The following is a 19,957-nucleotide window of genomic DNA, read 5'->3' as shown; positions in this document are numbered from 1 at the left end:
CATTTATAATAGCCAATAAGGTTTTGGAGAAAGTTGTGATTCTCACATGGAGGATCTTGGACAGAGGGAGATACCTTACTCCCAAGGGAGGCCACCCCCCTAAAGACCACTCTAGGTCTAACTGGTAAGATTGAGCTCAAAATTATGTCACTACCCAGCAGATGCCAATGTTTCTGTATCAATTGTTTAATATCATGATGCTGTACCGAATAGGTGGTAATAAACGGCACAGCATCTGATACAGTAGCATTATGTCGGGGTACATCAGACAATAGTGAGAGTCTGTCTCTGTCTCGTGCCGTTTTCACGGCCAGAGACAGAGATGCACGGTCATATCCCTTCTCGATGAACCTATCCATAAGAATGGATGCTTGTTCATCAAAGGTAGTAATGTCTGAGCAATTACATCTCAGACGTAAAAATTGGCCCTGGGGGATAGCTCTGAGCCAAGGCTCATGGCGTCAACTATCCACCGGGATGTAAGAGTTCCTGTCGGTCACCTTGAAGTGAGTTGATGTCACAAAATGGTCCTCCACTATCTGGATCTTCAGATCCAGAAAGTGGATAGTGTCACGACTGGCCTCAAAATTGAACCTAATACCCCTGTTATTATCGTTTAGAGATGTCATGAAGTTCTGTAGCTCCGATTCACAACCATCCCACAGGAGGAGGACGTTGTCAATGTATCTGGCCCACAGGAGCACCTCCGATCTCCTGGGTGCATCAACAACGTCCTCCTCCCACTTGGCCATGAAAAGGTTGGCCAAGCTCAGAGCATATTTTGCCCCCATGGCCACACCCCGATCTTGGCGGTAAAACTGGTTCTCAAGCCAAAAATAATTATGGCTAGCGGCATAATGCAAAAGTTCCATGATGAAATTAATTTGTACAGGAGGTAAGCCAGAGTCATGGGAGAGAAACAGCTCCACCGCTTGGAAACCCAGGTGGTGAGGGATAATAGTGTACAATGAAGACACATCGGTCATCACCATCCAAAGTCCCTCCTTAGGGGAAATGTTGGAAAGCAAATTAATCACGTTTGGTGTCCTTGATAAATAAAGGTATCCTAGAGACCAAAGGTTGCAAAAAATGGTCGATATATTTGCCCACCCGGGACGTGATAGAATCTATCCCACTCACAATGGGACGTCCCCGGGGGCAAACAGGATCCTTATGGACCTTCGGGAGGTAGTAAATGACCGGAGTGCAAGGTGCACTGGGAACCAGAAATCGTCTTTCCTTGTCATTTAATATACCTCTCCGGAAACCAACCTCTACGATAGATTCAAGCTCCTTTTTATATCTGACCAGAGGGTCTCTTTGTAAAACCGTGTAAGTCTCGATGTCATCAGCCAACTGATGCATTTCCCTCTGATAGTCACAACGATCTAGGATTACAATTCCCCACACTTGTCAGCTGGTCTAATGACAAGGGATTTGTTGTGACAAAGGGATTCCAATCCAACTTGTAGATCCTTATGCAAATTTGCCTTCTTGACCCTGATCTGCTCAAAGTCGCGGAGGACAACATCCCTAAATACCCGAATGGCCGTAGCCACGGGGCCAGGAGGATTGAAAAGAGTGGCATTAGAGAGGTTGGAATGTTGGTATTCTCCTCCCATTACATTACCCACCCCATTCATAGGGTTAGATAACATATAACATTTAATGTGCAACTTTCGAGTGAATTTGTGCACATCCATAAAGGTTTGAAACTTGCTCAAGCTCCTAGGTGGAGCAAATTTCAAACCTTTATCCAACAGTCTCTTCTCGGGATCAGTTAGAGTTTGTTTAGATAAATTGAAAATGCCAGTTCCTAGGACCGTTTTCTTTTTGGATGCCTGGACCCGCCTCCCCCCTCTGACTCCTCTTTTCATTCTTCGGGGCATTTGGCTGTCCGTGAATCCCTGGGAAAACCCCAATTTTGATTGTTTCTACCATCAGAGGGACCAGGGTATTGTGGTGGACCAGAATAGGTACAATCCCGTCGGGAATCTACAGGATAATGAGTACTCTGGTTCCTCATAGGGTAATTCTGTCTGTAACCATCGGTATTAGTTCTCCGGTGTCTGGGGGTATCCAAGTTGGACAGAGGATAGGACCGATTTTGCAACGGGACCGAATTTGCATAACCATCAGAAGAGGGACCATAAGGGAGCTGGTTGGGTCTCATATTGTAATTAAGAGGGTTAGGACTCCATGATGAAAAATATAAAGTGTATAAAACCACAAAGCGCTGTGATAGTTATTTAAGATAAAGTTCCAAAGATCAAAATTAGAATAAATTGTGAGGCTGCTATCAACAAAAAGTGTTCAGAATCACTAAAATGAATAAATAAATTAAGAAATTGAAGCGCTTCACTACGTGATCAATGATAAATAAATAAATAATATGACCCACATACAAAATTCATTAAGCAAATCCGGATAATGTGCAAAAGATATTGTGCAACAAATACAGCTAATAATATTGTGCAAAAAAATTCAGCTAAAATGCTGACCACAGATGTAAAAAATAAATAACTGGTGTCACAGTGTATACAAATATAATCAGTTAAATATAAATAATATTAAAATGATATTAAAATGTTGGCCACACTACTGATACACTTTTTAAATAAATAGATGAAAAAACAACTAAGACAGTCAAGTTCAGAAGGAGAATGCAGGAGAACAGTCAAAATAGTGCCAGTATTTAAAAGTTCTACAATTGCTTTAAAATTGCTTAATTGGAGTGCTTGTTAGTCAATCTTGAACGACCATGCTATGAGAACCACTCACGTGCGCCCATTGTTAGAAAGGCATATGCAGATGTGTTAAGCAGTCAGCCGCCACGGACGAGAGCAGGGTCGCTGCAGTACACAGCCAGATACTGACAGACTGCACAGTGCGTCCTAGGCTCCTCCCACGCGTTACGTCTCGGTCACGTGACTTTTTCAAGGATCCTTGAAAAAGTCACGTGACCGTGACATAACGCGTGGGAGGAGCCTAGGACGCACTGTGCAGTCTGTCAGTATCTGGCTGTGTACTGCAGCGACCCTGCTCTCGTCCGTGGCGGCTGACTGCTTAACACATCTGCATATGCCTTTCTAACAATGGGCGCACGTGAGTGGTTCTCATAGCATGGTCCCTAGAAGTCTGCGATGGGAGGTCCCCCCTCAGAAGGGTGACCCAGACTTGGAGGGTTGGTTAAAACATTTCAATGACTCAGGAATTGGCCTTCTACGTTTCCTCATTCAGAGAAAGAGAGATAAACTCTTTCGTCTGGATGGGGAGATCATGACTCTTAAGGACCAACTAGCCCCTCATATTAATAGTGAAGAATATAAGGAACACTCCAAGGGTCTCTTAAAAATATTGGAGAAGGAAGATAGGGATCAAAAAGCCAAAAAGAGAAAGAAATATACCAGAGACAAGCAAGATTACCAGTCTGGGTTTGTGTTTATCTGGCAAAAAAAACTTGCCTCACTTGAGGAAGAAAACAGGAGGATGGACACACAATCACAAGATCCTGTTCCTCCCAGTGCTATGCCTGTTCTACCTCAGGAGAGACAAGCGACTCAGCACACACCCAGGAGGGATGTCAATCCTAAGGCCATGGGGAAAAAATCTAAAGGTCATAAAGATAGATTGAATCATGGCCCTGGGGATACTCCCTCTAGGGGACTACCGGGAAATTCTAGATATGATTACTATGGGGATTCAAACCCTGGTCATCATGCACAACCATATGATATGCCCCCCACTAATTGAGGAAACTCATCATGGAGTCCTAACCCTCTTAATTACAATATGAGACCCAACCAGCTCCTTTATGGTCCCTCTTCTGATGGTTATGCAAATTCGGTCCCGTTGCAAAATTGGTTCTATCCTCTGTCCGACCTGGATACCCCCAGACACTGGAGAACTAATACCGATGGTTATAGACAGAATTACCTTATGAGGAACCAGAGTACTCATTATCCTGTAGATTCCCGACAGGATTGTACCTATTCTGGTCCACCACAATAAGCTGGTCCCTCCGATGGCAGAAACAATCAAAATTGGGGTTTTCCCAGGGATTCACGGACAGCCAAATGCCCCGTAGAACGAAAAGAGGAGTCAGAGGGGGGAGGCGGGTCCAGGCATCCAAAAAGAAAAAGGACCTAGGAACTGGCATTTTCAATTTATCTAAACAAACTATAACTGATCCAGAGAAGAGACTGTTGGATAAAGGTTTGAAATTTGCTCCACCTAGGAGCATGAGCAAGTTTCAAACCTTTATGGATGTGCACAAATTCACTCGAAAGTTGCACATTAAACGTTATATGTTATCTAACCCTATGAATGGGGTGGGTAATGTAATGAGAGGCGCATACCAACATTCCAATCTCTCTAATGCCCCTCTTTTCAATCCTCCTGGCCCCGTGGCTCCGGCCATTCGGGTATTTAGGGATGTTGTCCTCCGTGACCTTGAGCAGATCAGGGTCAAGAAGGCAAATTTGCATAAGGATCTACAAGTTGGATTGGAATCCCTCTGTCACAACAAATCCCTTGTCATTAGACCAGCTGACAAGGGTGGGGGGATTGTAATCCTAGATCTTTGTGACTATTAGAGGGAAATGCATCGGTTGGTTGATGACACCGAGACTTACACGGTTTAACAAAGAGACCCTCTGGTCAGATATAAAAAGGAGCTTGAATCTATCGTAGAGGTTGGTTTCCGGAGAGGTATATTAAATGACAAGGAAAGACGATTTCTGGTTCCCAGTGCACCTCGCACTCTGCTCATTTACTACCTCCCGAAGGTCCATAAGGATCCTGTTTGCCACCGGGATGTCCCATTGTGAGTGGGATAGATTCTATCATGTCCCGGGTGGGCAAATATATCGACCATTTTTTGCAACCTTTGGTCTCTAGGATACCTTCATTTATCAAGGACACCAAACATGTGATTAATTTGCTTTCCAACATTTCCCCTAAGGAGGGACTTTGGATGGTGACGGCCGATGTGTCTTCATTGTACACTATTATCCCTCACCACCTGGGTTTCCAAGCGGTGGAGCTGTTTCTCTCCCGTGACTCTGGCTTACCTCCTGTACAAATTAATTTCATCATGGAACTTTTGCATTATGCCACTAGCCATAATTATTTTTGGCTTGAGAACCAGTTTTACCGCCAAGATCGGGGTGTGGCCCTGAGGGGAAAATTTGCTCCTACCTTGGCCAACCTTTTCATGGCCAAGTGGGAGGAGGACGTTGTTGATGCACCCAGGAGATTGGAGGTGCTCCTGTGGGCCAGATACATTGACGACGTCCTCCTCCTGTGGGATGGTTGTGAATCGGAGCTACAGAACTTCATGACATCTCTAAACGATAATAACAGGGGTATTAGGTTCAATTTTGAGGCCAGTCGTGACACTATCCACTTTCTGGATCTGAAGATCCAGATAGTGAAGGACCATTTTGTGACATCAACTCACTTCAAGGTGACCGACAGGAACTCTTACATCCCGGTGGATAGTTGTCACCACGAGCCTTGGCTCAGAGCTATCCCCCAGGGTCCAATTTTTACGTCTGAGACGTAATTGCTCAGACATGACTACATTTGATGAACAAGCATCCATTCTTATGGATAGGTTCATCAAGAAGGGATATGACCGTGCATCTCTGTCTCTGGCCGTTAAAACGGCACGAGACAGAGACAGACTCTCACTATTGTCTGATGTACCCCGACATAATGCTACTGTATCAGATGCTGTGCCGTTTATTACCACCTATTCGGTACAGCATCACAATATTAAACAATTGATACAGAAACATTGGCACCTGCTGGGTAGTGACAGAGTTTTGAGCTCAATCTTACCAGTTAGACCTAGAGTGGTCTTTAGGGGGGTGGCCTCCCTTGGGAGTAAGGTAGCTCCCTCTGTCCAAGATCCTCCATGTGAGTATCGCAACTTTCTCCAAAACCTTACTGGCTATTATAAATGTGGAAGATGCCAAGTTTGCTCTCTAAACGCCAATAGGGCTAGGCGAATTACCCAGTTTACATCTACTAGCACTTTAAGATCATATGATATCAAACCCTTTATTACATGCACCTCGGTAGGGGTGGTCTATCTCTTACAGTGCCCCTGTGGGCTTCAGTATGTGGGGAGGACCAAAAGGGCATTGCGGGTTTGTCTAAACGAACATATAGGGAATATTAAGGGAGGCTATGACAAGCACCCTGTGTCCAGACACTACGACCAGGTTCATAACAGGGACCCCTCCAATACCCTGTTTGTGGGTATTGATAAGTACAAACCACATTGGCGGGGTAGCCTGTTGGTCAGGGAGATCTCTAAGAGTGAGATGTCCTGGATCCACAGGCTCAAAAGCTATGTACCACACGGCATGAATGTCGACGTGGACGTAAATGCCTTTATTAATAATTCCTAAGGAGGGATACAACTTTTTGCCATGAACCAATATTACATGAAGTATGCAGCCTAATTTCTAGGTACTTGGATGAGCTGCGTTTGAGAGATGGTATTGTATTTCGATGTTCAAACTGTGCCCTTGGTGAATTTTTTGAAGGCTTAAGCTTTGACTTCCCATCCATCTAGACCACCTACATAGCCCCATTAATGAGGTGGCGGTGTAAACATACCATCCTTTATTATCTTTCTATGGCCCATCCGATTTTTCCTTAATAAAAAACTAATAATAAGGATTCATTTAAAAATATCAATATTATTATTAAATATTGTTTATTTGTCTTTTGGGATCTATTCTTGGAATGTTTTCTATCAATATTTTCCTCAAGACGAATTTGTGGGGCTATGGTCCTATTACAGTCACGATTAGGTTTATTGGTTCCATTTGATTCAATATATCCATTGGGATTAGTTTTCTGACATGGCTCTATAGTGCTGTGCCATTTTGAACACGGCCACTAGGTGGCCACCGTGCTTTTCATTGACATGTCTCCTTATGTCTTTTATAAGCTGGTTCCTGTCTGTGACACGGACCATGCTGCTAGATGGGACCTATTTGTTTAGGATTATTTTGAGGCTTTTTTGCCTTTATTTTATTCATACAATATAGGTATGACTTCTGTGTGTTCGTAAGGCTACACAGCTCTATTACCTATAGTTTATTTTATTTCCATTTTCTATTTCTATTTTCATTTATATATCTTTTTGCAATTTTTAACATGGCCACAGGGTGGCCTTTGTTTATTTTATTTTATCTGTAGCATGTCCCCTTATGCTCAAGTCAATTCATGTCTGGTCTGTGACATGGATCGCACTGGTTGACTTGACAATTTTAGTAATTTGTTGACATTTTATTGCTTTTTTTGAGGTACCTATCTCCATATAAGATGGAGATCCTTTCTATGGCCCATCCGATTTTTCATTAATAAAAAACTAATAATAAGGATTCCTTTAAAAATACCAATATTATTATTAAATATTGTTTATTTGTCTTTTGGGATCTATTCTTGGAATGTTTTCTATCAATATTTTCCTCAAGTTAGGTTTATTGGTTCCATTTGATTCAATATTGTGTGACAATATTGTGTGACAATGTTCAATACATTTATGTAGATGCACATTTTGCAGCATTAATTGCTGCAAGGTTGTGTTCCCTTTTTTGAGTTCCTGTCCTCAGAATGAAGCTTCCTTCTGATTAATGTATGTCTGAGGTTGGGTGGTTGTCTGAAGGTCAGCACTGGTGGTTGTTGGAATATTCTTTTCAGGGTTCTGTCCTCTGTTATGATAGGTTTCATCTATTTCATTATCTCTCTCATCCCTTCTAGTGCTGGATTGTATGTGGTTATTAGAGGTACACGGCTATTTGTTTTCTTCTCTTTGTATTGTAGGATATTTTCTCTTTGGACTTTTAAGGTAGCGTTTATGCTTGTACTGATAGTTTTGTTGCTGTAACTTTTCTAATGCAAGGATTCTGCTAGTACTCCTAGATGTCTATTTCTGTCTTCTGGTTTTGGAAGAAATATTCTGTGGTATCCAGACTAATGAAGGGCCACCTTCTGGAATGGTCCATATTTTTCCACCAAGGTATGCACATCATTCTACATCATTGTACACACCAGAAGCTTGGCTTACTTACACTATTAGATCTGAATTTATGCTCTTGAATAGTTCATATTGTTCTATATTATCTTAGGTCCCAAAGGGTCGATGCTCCGTGGAATGTCTTCCAGGGTTCAGAAAATCTGTAAGAGAAGGATATCACCCATGTTGTTATAATTGTGCTCCATGTTCAGAAGGAGAAATATCAAACCATTCTGGTAAGCTTGATTTTTTTTTTAATAGAAACTCTGATATTGGATTAGAAAATGAAAACTTTAACGTGATTCTGTAACCACTTTACACTTTGCAGCAAGCAACAAGAACCAGCTTCCTCCTACTATAAATCTATTCAAAACTTGCGTTGAAGTACTAAATCAAAATAAAAATTTAAAATGAGACTGCAGCCACTGTGCAAAGGTGCTACAACCTTAAAAGTGATAGAAAGTATAAAACAGCGCTGGCAGCCTATATTATACAATACACATCCTAGTGATTAGTGCCATATACATCAATGTGTTTGTGACACACAAATCAAAATACAACAAAATTATATATAACATAATAAGCCCAAATCTGTAAAGTGCTTGGTGCCTCTATAAAAGTGCAATGGTGCTCCAAAACTTTGCAAAATGTGAGGTGACTCCCCCTTCGGTGACCCCACTCACCAAAAACAATAGATCCTCAGCTTCACAGTCTGGGATAAAAAATGCAGTGATCTATTGATCTGGGGGTATGTAGGATGGGTCCTCAACAAACTCTTCCAAGAGGGTGCTTTACGACAGAAAGGATATGCCACACTCCATAGATGGGAAAAGGAGAAAAAACTCATAGTGAAATACCGCTTAACATACATTATCAAACGCATTACAATCGCCACTTCCAGGATATTTGGCAAAGACAGGCATCAGTAAAAAACATCCGAGTTCACCGCTGTACAGGGGCAGATCCAGGGGGGGGCAACGGGGCAATTACCCCCCCTGAGAAATGCGGGTGACTGTGAGAGCAGGGTGAGTGAAAGAGCCGCCGGGCGGCTCCGTGAGTAAAGGAGGAGCCGGGCGGCTCCGTGACTGAGAGAGCCGCTGAGCGGCTCCATGAGTGAAGGAGGAGCCGGGCGGCTCCGTGAGTGAAGGAGGAGCCGGGCGGCTCCGTGAGTGAAGGAGGAGCCGGGCGGCTCCATGACTGAGAGAGCTGCTGGGTGGCTCCGTGAGTGAAGGAGGAGCCGGGCAGCTCCGTGCGTGAAGGAGGAGCCGGGTGGCTCCATGACTGAGAGAGCCGCCGGGCGGCTCCCTGAGTGAAGGAGGAGCTGGGTGGCTCCGTGACTGAGAGAGCCACTGAGCGGCTCTGTGAGTGAAGGAGGAGCCGGGCGCTCCGTGAGTGAAGGAGGAGCCGGCGGCTCCGTGAGTGAGGGAGCCGCCGGGCGGCTCCATAGTTGAGAGAGAGCCGCCGTTGGCTGACATGTGCCGCTGAATGTGTTTGTGGGCGGGCTGCTGCTTGCTGGCCAATCAGGGAGCCGGTGGGCGGGGGAGCAGAGTAATGAGATCTCTCACCGCCCGGCGCCCGCCCTGAATCCCTGCAGTTCAACTTCCCCTCCTCCATGCAGGCAGCTGCGGCAGCAGAGAGATTATATCATCTCTCTGCTGCCTGTCTCTGGGACACAAGAGACCACCTTAGCAGGTGGCAAGTGACAGGCGACGTGGCAAGTGACAATCCGATACATGTGGCAAGTGACAATCTTCATCTGGTGACAGGCGACGTGGCAAGTGACAATCTGCATCTGGTGACAGGTGACGTGGCAAGTGACAATCTGCAACATGTGGCAGGTGACGTGGCAAGTGACATGGCAAGTGACAATCCACAATGTGGCAGGCGACGTGGCAAGTGACATGGCAAGTGACAATCCGCAACGTGGCAGGCGACGTGGCAAGTGACAATCTGCATCTGGTGACAGGCGACGTGGCAAGTGACAATCCGCAACATGTGGCAGGCGACGTGGCAAGTGACAATCTGCATCTGGTGACAGGTGACGTGGCAAGTGACACACTCGGGGCTCCCACTGATTCTGCATTATGGTGAGTTAAACTATTTAATTTTTTATAACAATGTAATTATAGTAATAACGCGCTTCAATCATCCTGACACCATAACAACCATGGTGCCGTGATGATTGAAGTGCCAACACCAGCCATTTCCCCGATAGATGTACCCCAAAAAATATATTTTATGGCAGTGCTCCTCCCGAGACTAGACTCTGGATCCGCCCCTGCCGCTGTATGGCGTGCATTCCACAGAGGCGGAGATTGCATCAATGGTTTGCATGAACCAGACTGAAGTTGAGGGTCTATTGTTTTTGGTGAGTGGGGTCACTGAAGGGGGAGTCACCTCACATTTTGCAAAGCTTTGGAGCACCATTGCACTTTTATAGAAACACCAAGCACTTTACAGATATATTATATATCATTTTGTTGTATTTTGATTTGTATGTCAGAAACACATTGATGTATATGGCACTAATCACTAGGATGTGTATGGCATAATATAGGCTATACTTTCTATAGCTTCCTCCTACTGTCTGTCTGAGAAAGCTTCCAACATTTATCTAAAACTAATGGTCAGGAAAATGATAACACTGAGGAGGCCAAAACTGTCAAATAGTTACATTCTCGGTATAGTATACTTAATGTTATTTTCACTTATTTTTACTCTACAGACAGTGAACTCTGCAAGAAGTGTCCTGAAAATGAATGGCCCAACAAAGCTAAAAATATTTGTATTGACAAGGTCATCGAGTATTTATCATACGAGGAGGACATTCTAGTTTTATTTTTTTCTATAACTTCACTCAAATTTGCTACAACATCTCTCCTTATACTTGGACTATTTTTTTGGTTTCGGAGCACTCCCATAGTCAGAGCCAATAACCGGAACCTCAGCTTCATTCTGCTCTTCTCCCTCATACTGAGCTTCCTTTCTGTATTCCTGTTCCTTGGCCGTCCTGTGGATATTACCTGTATGCTGCAACAAATCACTTTTGGAATTCCCTTCACCATCTCAGCATCTTCTATCCTAGCCAAAACCATCATGGTCTTCATTGCTTTCAAAGCTACCAGACCTGGAAGCTCTTGTAGAAAATGGGTGGGAGTCAAACTTCCCAATACAGTCATGTTATTCTGCTCATCCATTCAGGTTATGAATTGCATTCTCTGGTTGTCCATCTCTCCACCATTTCAGGAGTATGACATGGAATCCTATCCTGGGAAGATCCTCGTGCAGTGTAATGAAGGGTCAGTTATCTGGTTCTACTTTATGTTGGGTTATATGGGGTTTCTGGCAGCTGTGAGTTTTGTTCTGGCTTTCATGGTGAGGACATTACCGGACAGTTTTAATGAGGCCAAATACATCACCTTTAGCATGCTGGTGTTCTGCAGTGTCTGGATTGCCATGATCCCGGCCTATCTGAGCACCAGAGGGAAATACATGGTGGCTGTGGAGATATTCGCCATACTGACCTCCAGTGCTGGAATATTATTGTGTATGTTTTCTCCAAAAATCTACATTTTGCTTTTCAAACCTGAACTGAATACACATAAAACAATGCTGGGGAAAAGAATGTAACACTTTGATTCAATGTATAATACTGTAGACCAGATTAAATAAATTCAGCCATATTGTTAAATCATCATCATCATTATGAATGCCTTTATCATTATCATTATGATTTTTTTGTATATTAACTACCTTCTGTCTGCCTATTGTATATAAGTGGATGGAATGTGGATGTTACAGGGTGGGAAACTATATCACAGCTTCATTTCTTTCTTGCTCTTACATGCCCCCTAGCCTGCACAAGCAAAGTACTGTGACTGTCCTGTCCATTGGATGGTGCCAATCACAAAAATATACTGTGACCAATCAAAGCATCACACAATGTAACCAACACCTGCAGTTAGCAGCTTGATACCATTTTGCACTCACACACTGATCAGTGTTTTAGAGGAAAGAAATCTTCAAGATCACCATCCAGTATAAGCTTTATTCAGTACAAGTGCAATCCATTAGCAGTACCAGAAACAGCTTCAACCATCCCCCGATTATTATTATTATACAGGATATATATAGCGCCAACAGTTTACGAAGCACTTTACAACATAAGGTCAGACAGTACAATTACAATACAATTCATTACAGGAGGAATCAGAGGGCCCTGCTCATTAAAGCTTACACTCTAAGAGGATGGATCAAAAGATTCAAGAGGTAATAACTGTGGGGGATGGGCTGATGGGGAAAATAAGTTGTACAGTTGTTAAGTAGGGGCCAAACAGGTTTTTATGAAGAGATGAGTTTTCAGGGATCTGAAAGTGGACAGAGTAGGAGTTAATCGGACATATTGGGGTAGAGAGTTCCAGAGGATAGGAGAGGCTGTGGAAAAGTCCTGGAGGTGAGTGTGGCATGAGATGACAAGGGAACTAGAGAGCAAGAGGTATTTAAAGGAACAAAGAGACTAATTTAGTTGTTTGGTTTTTTTTTACCAGGTTAGTTGTGTAGCTTTGGGCCAAGTTGTGGATGCTTTGTAAGTTATTGTTAGTATCTTGAATTTATTTTGTTGGGTGAGTGGAAGCCAGTGGAGGGATTGGTAGAGAGGGGTAGCAGACACTGAGCGGTTTGTAGGGTGGATGAGTCTGGCAGCAGCATTCATGATGGACTGAAGGGGGATAGCTTATTTAAAGGTAAGCCAATGAGGAGGGAGTTGCAGTAGTCAAGGTGAGAGATGACCAGCGAGCGAATTAGAAGCTTTGTGATGTCATTGGTTAGGAAGGGGCATATCTTGGAGATGTTGCAGAGGTTGAGACGGAAAGCTATGGATATTAATTGGATGTGGGGTCAAAAGGAGAGTTCAGAGTCCAGTACTACACCTAGGACTTTGGCATGGGGGGACAGGTTGATAGTTGAGCTGTTGATTTGGACAGAGAAATCAGGGGAAGAGCAATGAGGGGGAGGAAATATGAGCTTGGTTTTGGATAATTGAGTTTGAGGAAGTGGTGTGACATGGAGGCTGATATCTCTGTTAGTAATTTGATGAAAAGTGAGGAGACTGATGGAGTGAGCTGAGTTAGAGAGATAGATTTGGGTGTCATGGTCATAGAAGGGGTATTGACAGCCATGGAGACAAGCAACTGACCCAGGGAGGAGGTGTAGATTGAGAATAGAAGAAGTCCAAGAACATTTTCCCCTCTACATTATATGTAGGCAATTGTTTTCTTTCAAAATGTTCTGTTCCAGCATGACTGTCACCCTGAGCACACATCCAGCTCCATAAAGGCATGGATTAATATGTTTGGTGTGGAGGAACTCAAATGTCACAAACACAGTCCTGACCTAAAACTGATGTGTAAGTCAGGTCTTCTCATCCAACATTAGTTGTATGGGCACACATTCCCACAAATATGGTCCAAAATCCAATGAAAAGTGGACACAGTTATAGGCACAAAGGTGGGAGGGGCAACTCCACAATAATGATCGTAATTTTGAAATGAGATGCCCAACCAGCTCATATAGGTGTGATGGTCAGATGACTACAAATGTTTGGCCATATAGCATGTGTGTGGAATGCAATCTTGATAAACTTGCATTTCAGAATATTGTTTCTGTAAACATTTCTACTTATATCTCATTGTGCTGCTGGATTCCTTTCTTGTCTCTTTCAAAAAGTTGAATTCATAATTTGTCAGTGTTGACCAATATGTCAGGTGGCGCATACCTGATTAAGTCTAGAGTCTGTTCAGATAAACTCCTAGTCATCTCTGTAGGTACAGACACTGTGAAGTAAATACTATTCAAAGTTTCCAGCAGAAGTATTTTCATTCTGATCCACCTTCCAGGAGTTAGTTGGCAGCCTGCTAGACTTTCAATCTCTAATGTATATACATATCAGGTACACAGGAGGAGGGGAGAGCAGAGTGCTCAGGACTTAATAATGGCTACTGTACATTCAAGAATTTTAGGATGAATTGCTCCATGGTTCCTTCGGCTACAGACTTCAGTAAGAAATTGGTTTAACCCTTTCCGTTACACCAACATAAGGCTTATGTTGGTGACAGCACTGATCTGTAAACAGACTCCTCACCATTATAGAACCTGGGAGATTGTTAACACTTTCTTGTTAGCTTTCATGTGGAAGTGGTTTGAGTGATTTCCAATGATTTCCCTGCATACTGTAAAATGCTTACCTCCTCTTCTGTCCCCCAACACTGTGTCTAGCGACTACCAGTCCCACCTGGCTGCCCAGGATCTCCAAGGTGAGTGTCAGGTATGAGATCAGCAGGAAGAATGGTCCCAAAAGTGATGTGCTCTGATCCCTTTTGGGTTAAGTGTTGTCATTCCCTGGTCTCCATGGCCAAGAACTAAGATATTTGAGCATGACTGTGCTTTGTTCCTAACAGAGTGCAGAGGTAACATTAAAGCTGGGTTCACACCTATGTGAATTGGATGCGGGTTTCATCGCATCCAATTTGCATAGCAGGAGAATGTGACCGGCTCTCTATGGAGCCAGTTCACATGTCCCCAGGGCGGTTGCGTTGCGGAGCACACTGCACGTCTTTGCCTCCATTTCAGGGCCAAATTCAGGCAAAGATTCTGCCCTGATTCATCCCTGAAACGGAGAACAGGGACGGACAGCGTTGCTGTGTGATCTGCGGTTGGTTTAGGTGTGAACCGAACCTAAGACTCTAAAAGACCCCAATGTCTCCTTAAAGACATTTCTAGAATTCTTCCAACTCTTATTCACTCAAGGGCTTCTGTACATAAACAATAAATCTGATTATTATATGTCAGCCTTGGATTCTAATTCCAGGACACTAAATGAGAGCAGAGAAATTATTTTAAATGGATTTTAAACCCAAGGCTGACCACTAAGAAAATTATAAATCAAAAGTCTGCATTATTAAATAAACTCATATCACTTTTATTATTCCAAATTTAAAAAGCTAACCCCCTAATACCTAGTGGGGCCCTGAACTTTGAATAAGTAATTATACAAAAGTCAGTAGGAAATGTATGTCTTCTCCAAAGAACCAATATGTTTTTCAGATCTATATTAGGACACATACAGTATCTCACAAAAGTGAGTACTACCCTCACATTTTTGTAAATATTTTATTCTATCTTTTCATGTGACAACACTGAAGAAATTACACTTTGCTACAATGTAAACAGTGTAAATTTGCTGTCCCCTTAAAATAACCATTAATGTCTAAACTGCTGGCAACAAAAGTGAGTACACCCCTAAATGAAAATGTCCAAATTGGGCCCAATTAGCCATTTTCCCTCCCCGGTGTCATGTGACTCATTAGTGTTACAAGGTCTCAGGTGTGATTGGGGAGCAGGTGTGTTAAATTTGGTGTTATCGCTCTCACTCCCTCATACCGGTCACTGGAAGTTCAACATGGGACCTCATGGCAAAGAACTCTCTGAGGATCTGAATAAAAAAGAATTGCTGCTCTACATAAAGATGGCCTAGGCTATAAGACCATGCAGCAGTTTAACAGGAGAAAGAAGCTGAAGGTAACTTATATGGTTCAGATGGTGTCAAGCATGTGTGGTGGCAACCACGTGATGAGTACAAAGACAAGTGTGACTTGCCTACAGTCAAGCATGATGCTGAGAGTGTCATGGTCTGGGGCTGCATGAATGCTGCTGGCACTGAGGAGCTACAGTTCAATGAGGGAACCATGAGGGCCAACATGTACTGTGACATACTGAAGCAGAGCATGATCCCCTCCCTTCAGAGACCGGGCCGCAGGGCAGTATTCCAATATGATAACGACCCCAAACACACCTCCAAGATGACCACTGCCTTGCTAAAGAAGCTGAGGGTAAACGAGTGGCCAAGCATGTCTTCAGACCTAAACCCTATTAAGTATCTGTGGGGCATCCTCAAATGGAAGGGGGAGGAGTGCAACGTCTCTAACTTCCACCAGCTCCGTGATGTTGTAACGGAGGAGTGGAAGAGGACTCCAGTGGCAACCAGTGAAGCTCCGGTAAACTCCATGGCCAAAAGGGGTTAAGGCAGTGCTGGAAAATAATGTGGCCACACAAAATATTGACACTTTGGACCCAATTTGGACATTTTCACTTAGGGGTGTACTCACTTTTGTTGCCAGCAGTTTAGACATTAATGGCTGTGTGTTGAGTTATTTTGAGGGGACAGCAAATTTACACTGTTATACAAGCTGTACACTCACTACTTTACATTGTAGCAAAGTGTCATTTCTTCAGTGTCCTCACATGAAAAGATAGAATAAAATATTTACATAAATGTGAGGGGTGTACTCACTTTTGTGAGATACTTTACATAATCAAAATAAATCAATAAATTGTGTAAATTCTGGAAAGGTGCAATCCACAAATTGCTTACGAAGGAGGCACCAAATCAACATCCAACATAGGAGCCAATCATCATGTATGAATGAGAGAGTAAGATAATAATGAGATTGTTGGGAAGTTGTTGGGTTGTATAACACAGACCCCCAGCTAGGAGCTTCTATAACACAGCTTTGGGTTTACCATCCATTTCCAATCATCTCTCTGATCTCCATGAAGAGAACACGTCCCCTGCACTATACTATTACATATGGGGGGATTAGTCTGCTTGTGATAGCAATAAATCTAAGTCAAAAAGAAGTGTAATAATGTAATATACTGTATAATAAAATAAATGATCTTATGTGTAGGTATGTCTGAGCACAAAACTGACAATTCCCCCCACATATTACATGTTGTTATGTCTGTTGGAGTGTAAATAAAACTTCTTCAGTCATTCTTCTACTGTTAGTTCTAAATTGATGATCTGTAAACTCTGATAAATCATTTCTTATGGGCCATTTCTGGTACCGGAATTGTTTCCCATTTCACAGATGTACAATTTGAAGTCTTTACATGTTTGGTATCTATGTACTCCATGGAACCCCATCTTTTATATTTTACCCTAAAAATTGAGAACTAAATAGTGTTTGTGTGAATTACAATTAATATGACATGTTATTTGCTGAAAATACGGGTTGGATATCCAGTTGCACTGACATAAAATGACAGCTGCCCCCCTTCTCATCTATAGGGTCTCAGGATCTCAGAAAGGATATACTGTACAGTAATGTGTTGGGGGGTTTAAGTAATCCTCAGGCCTAAAATGTACATTTTTATATGTGTGCCAAAATGAAAAATAAATGTCTCTGGCAGGGAAAGGGTTTAAATTTGGTTACTGCTTGTTAAGAATCTGTATATTATTGGATGTTCCTGGCCTGGCTACAGCTCTACATTGGGTGGGTAGAAGAGATCTTTCCATTCTCCTGAATGGAAGAATAAAGCAATAGAGAAATCATCAATCCATTGTTTGGAGGTTTATGTGATGACATTTCTGTATCTTCTGCTCTAAGAGAACATCATAGAGGGATTTATTAAAGGGGGATTTTGGTTCCTTTCAGCCACTGTAATCTGACCAGCAATCCTCCTTCTTGTCCTCTCACCTTTCTATCTTTTCTTCATGTCACCCAGACAGTGACCAGAAATACTTCTCATAGATCATTATAGGAAGAGATCATCTTCAATGGAATCATCCCAAGTCACCATTTCCCTCCAGCACTGAGATAGCAGCCATCCATCCGAACACCATTCTACAAGAAGAACTAGAAATCAGGAGCTTCTGCGGGGGTTCAGGAGGGAACTGACGGATGTCGGTGACAATTGCTATCAAGCACTATACCCGGGAGCTGAAACAATGAACGTCCAATCATTCTACAGAACACTAGACATGTGCATTTTTTTTTTAATTCTAAACGAATGATGACAAATTTGTTGATTTCCGAATTTCTGAATTTCATATTCGGAAGTTCGAAATTCGGAAATTGGAAAATTTCGGAAGTTTGAAATTCAAAAAGTCAGAAATGTGAAAATTCAGAATTCGAAAATTCAAAATTCAGGAATTTGAAAATTTGGAAATTCGAAAATTCAAAAAGTCAGAAATTCAGAAATTTCAAAATTTCAAAATTCCGAAATTCAGAATTAAAAAAATTGTAAATTCAAAAATTCAGAATTCAAAAATTTGGAATTCGCAAATTCAGAAATTCAAAAATTTGGAAATTCAGAAATTCGAAAATTCGGAAATTTGAAAATTTGTAATTTGAAAATTCAGAATTTGAAAATTCGGAATTCCAAAATTCAAAAATTCGAATAGTCAGAAATTCAGAAATTTGAAAATTCAGAATTTGAAAATTCAGAACTTTGCAAATTCGGAATTCAAAATTTGGAAATTCAGAATTCAAAAATTCGGAAATTCGGAGATTCAGAAATTTGGAAATTTTCAGAATTTTCGAATTTCCGAATTTCCAAAAAAAGCAAAAGAATGAAATGAAAATGATTAACAAATACATTTTTTGTCAGTGCACATGTCTACAGAACACTCCATAGCATTGTGAGTTTCCCCATAGTGATTACATGGAGAGTGTGGTGATGACACTTCTTGTAAGTACTGTCACCTCACTTCCTGTTAGTATTGTCACCTCACTTCCTGTCAGTACCGTCACCTCACTTTCTGTCAGTACCATCACCTCACTTCCTGTCAGTACCATCATCTCACTTCCTGTCAATATCATCACCTCACTTCCTGTCAGTACCGTCACCTCACTTCCTGTCAGTGAGAGATAATTGAAAAAATACTAAGGAAATGGCATAATTGAAATTTTTATTATTATAACAAAGTATCCAAAAATACTGCTTTGAACATGAGTAGTCAAAACATGAGCTGTAGTACACAAATAATAAATAATAAAAGCAAAGTCACTGACATGACAGTATACAATTATAATACACTGTGGTCAAGCACCATGGATGAAAATGGTACATGAGTCTTGTTACCCTGAACCAAATCCAACCCACACAATTAACTACTGAAGAAAACCAAGCCCTTCATCGCCTAAGTAAAAATACTAAAATTGTAAAAAACCCTCTGACAAGGGTGGCAACGTAGTTATCATGGACAAAGAAGATTATACCACTGTATAAAGATCAGTCGGTATAACTCCACATTCTACAATATGGTAGATTGCGCCTTCCATACTGGCTCTATCACCAAGGATCTCTATGAGTTTATTAGGACCCAACATCCCAAAGTGGGTACTTTTTATAGCCTACCTAAAATTCATAAAAACCCCAAAAATCCCACTGGTCATCCCATTGTCTCCGGCAATGGGGCCATATCTGAAAATTTGAGTAGTGTTATAGATGCGCATCTTCAACCTTTTGTCCTATCATTGCCATCCTTTGTCAGAGATCCCATACAATTTTTACAACTTATTGATGATCTTACACTATCGGACCAGTCCATTCCTGTCACCATTGATGTGGAGGCCCTATACAGTAGTATTCCCCATACCTCAGGTCTCTCTGCTGTGCAGAGGGTTCTCCAACATAATTCACGCTATGATCCTGCATTAAATGAGTTTATCCTGAATGGCCTGCAATATATACTGTATCACAACTACTCCAGTTTTGACAACTCCCACTACCTCCAGGTACAGGGCGTGGCTATGGGGACATGTTGTGCCCCATCCTATGCCAATCTGTACCTGGGGGAGTGGGAGCAGTCCCTCCTGGATGACGAAGGCCTCGTCTTATACACTAACCCAATTACCAAGTGGTTTAGGTATATCGATGACATCTTCGTCATCTGGGAGGGACCTGAGGCCAAACTTATTGAATTCTTTAATTTGATCAACACCAACGATTGGAATTTGAAATTCACTATGACCTATAATTGAGATAGTGTCACATTTTTGGATGTTTTGATCTCAACTACATCTGAAGGGAAGCTATCCAGTACTCTTTTCCGCAAGGGTACCACTGGCAACACGG

This window comes from Aquarana catesbeiana, unplaced genomic scaffold (genome assembly GCF_042186555.1).
Source record: "Aquarana catesbeiana isolate 2022-GZ unplaced genomic scaffold, ASM4218655v1 unanchor215, whole genome shotgun sequence".
In the NCBI taxonomy this organism is placed as follows: Eukaryota; Metazoa; Chordata; class Amphibia; order Anura; family Ranidae; genus Aquarana; species Aquarana catesbeiana.
The sequence above is the reverse complement of the archived record's forward strand: the minus strand, read 5'-3'. Positions refer to the sequence as shown.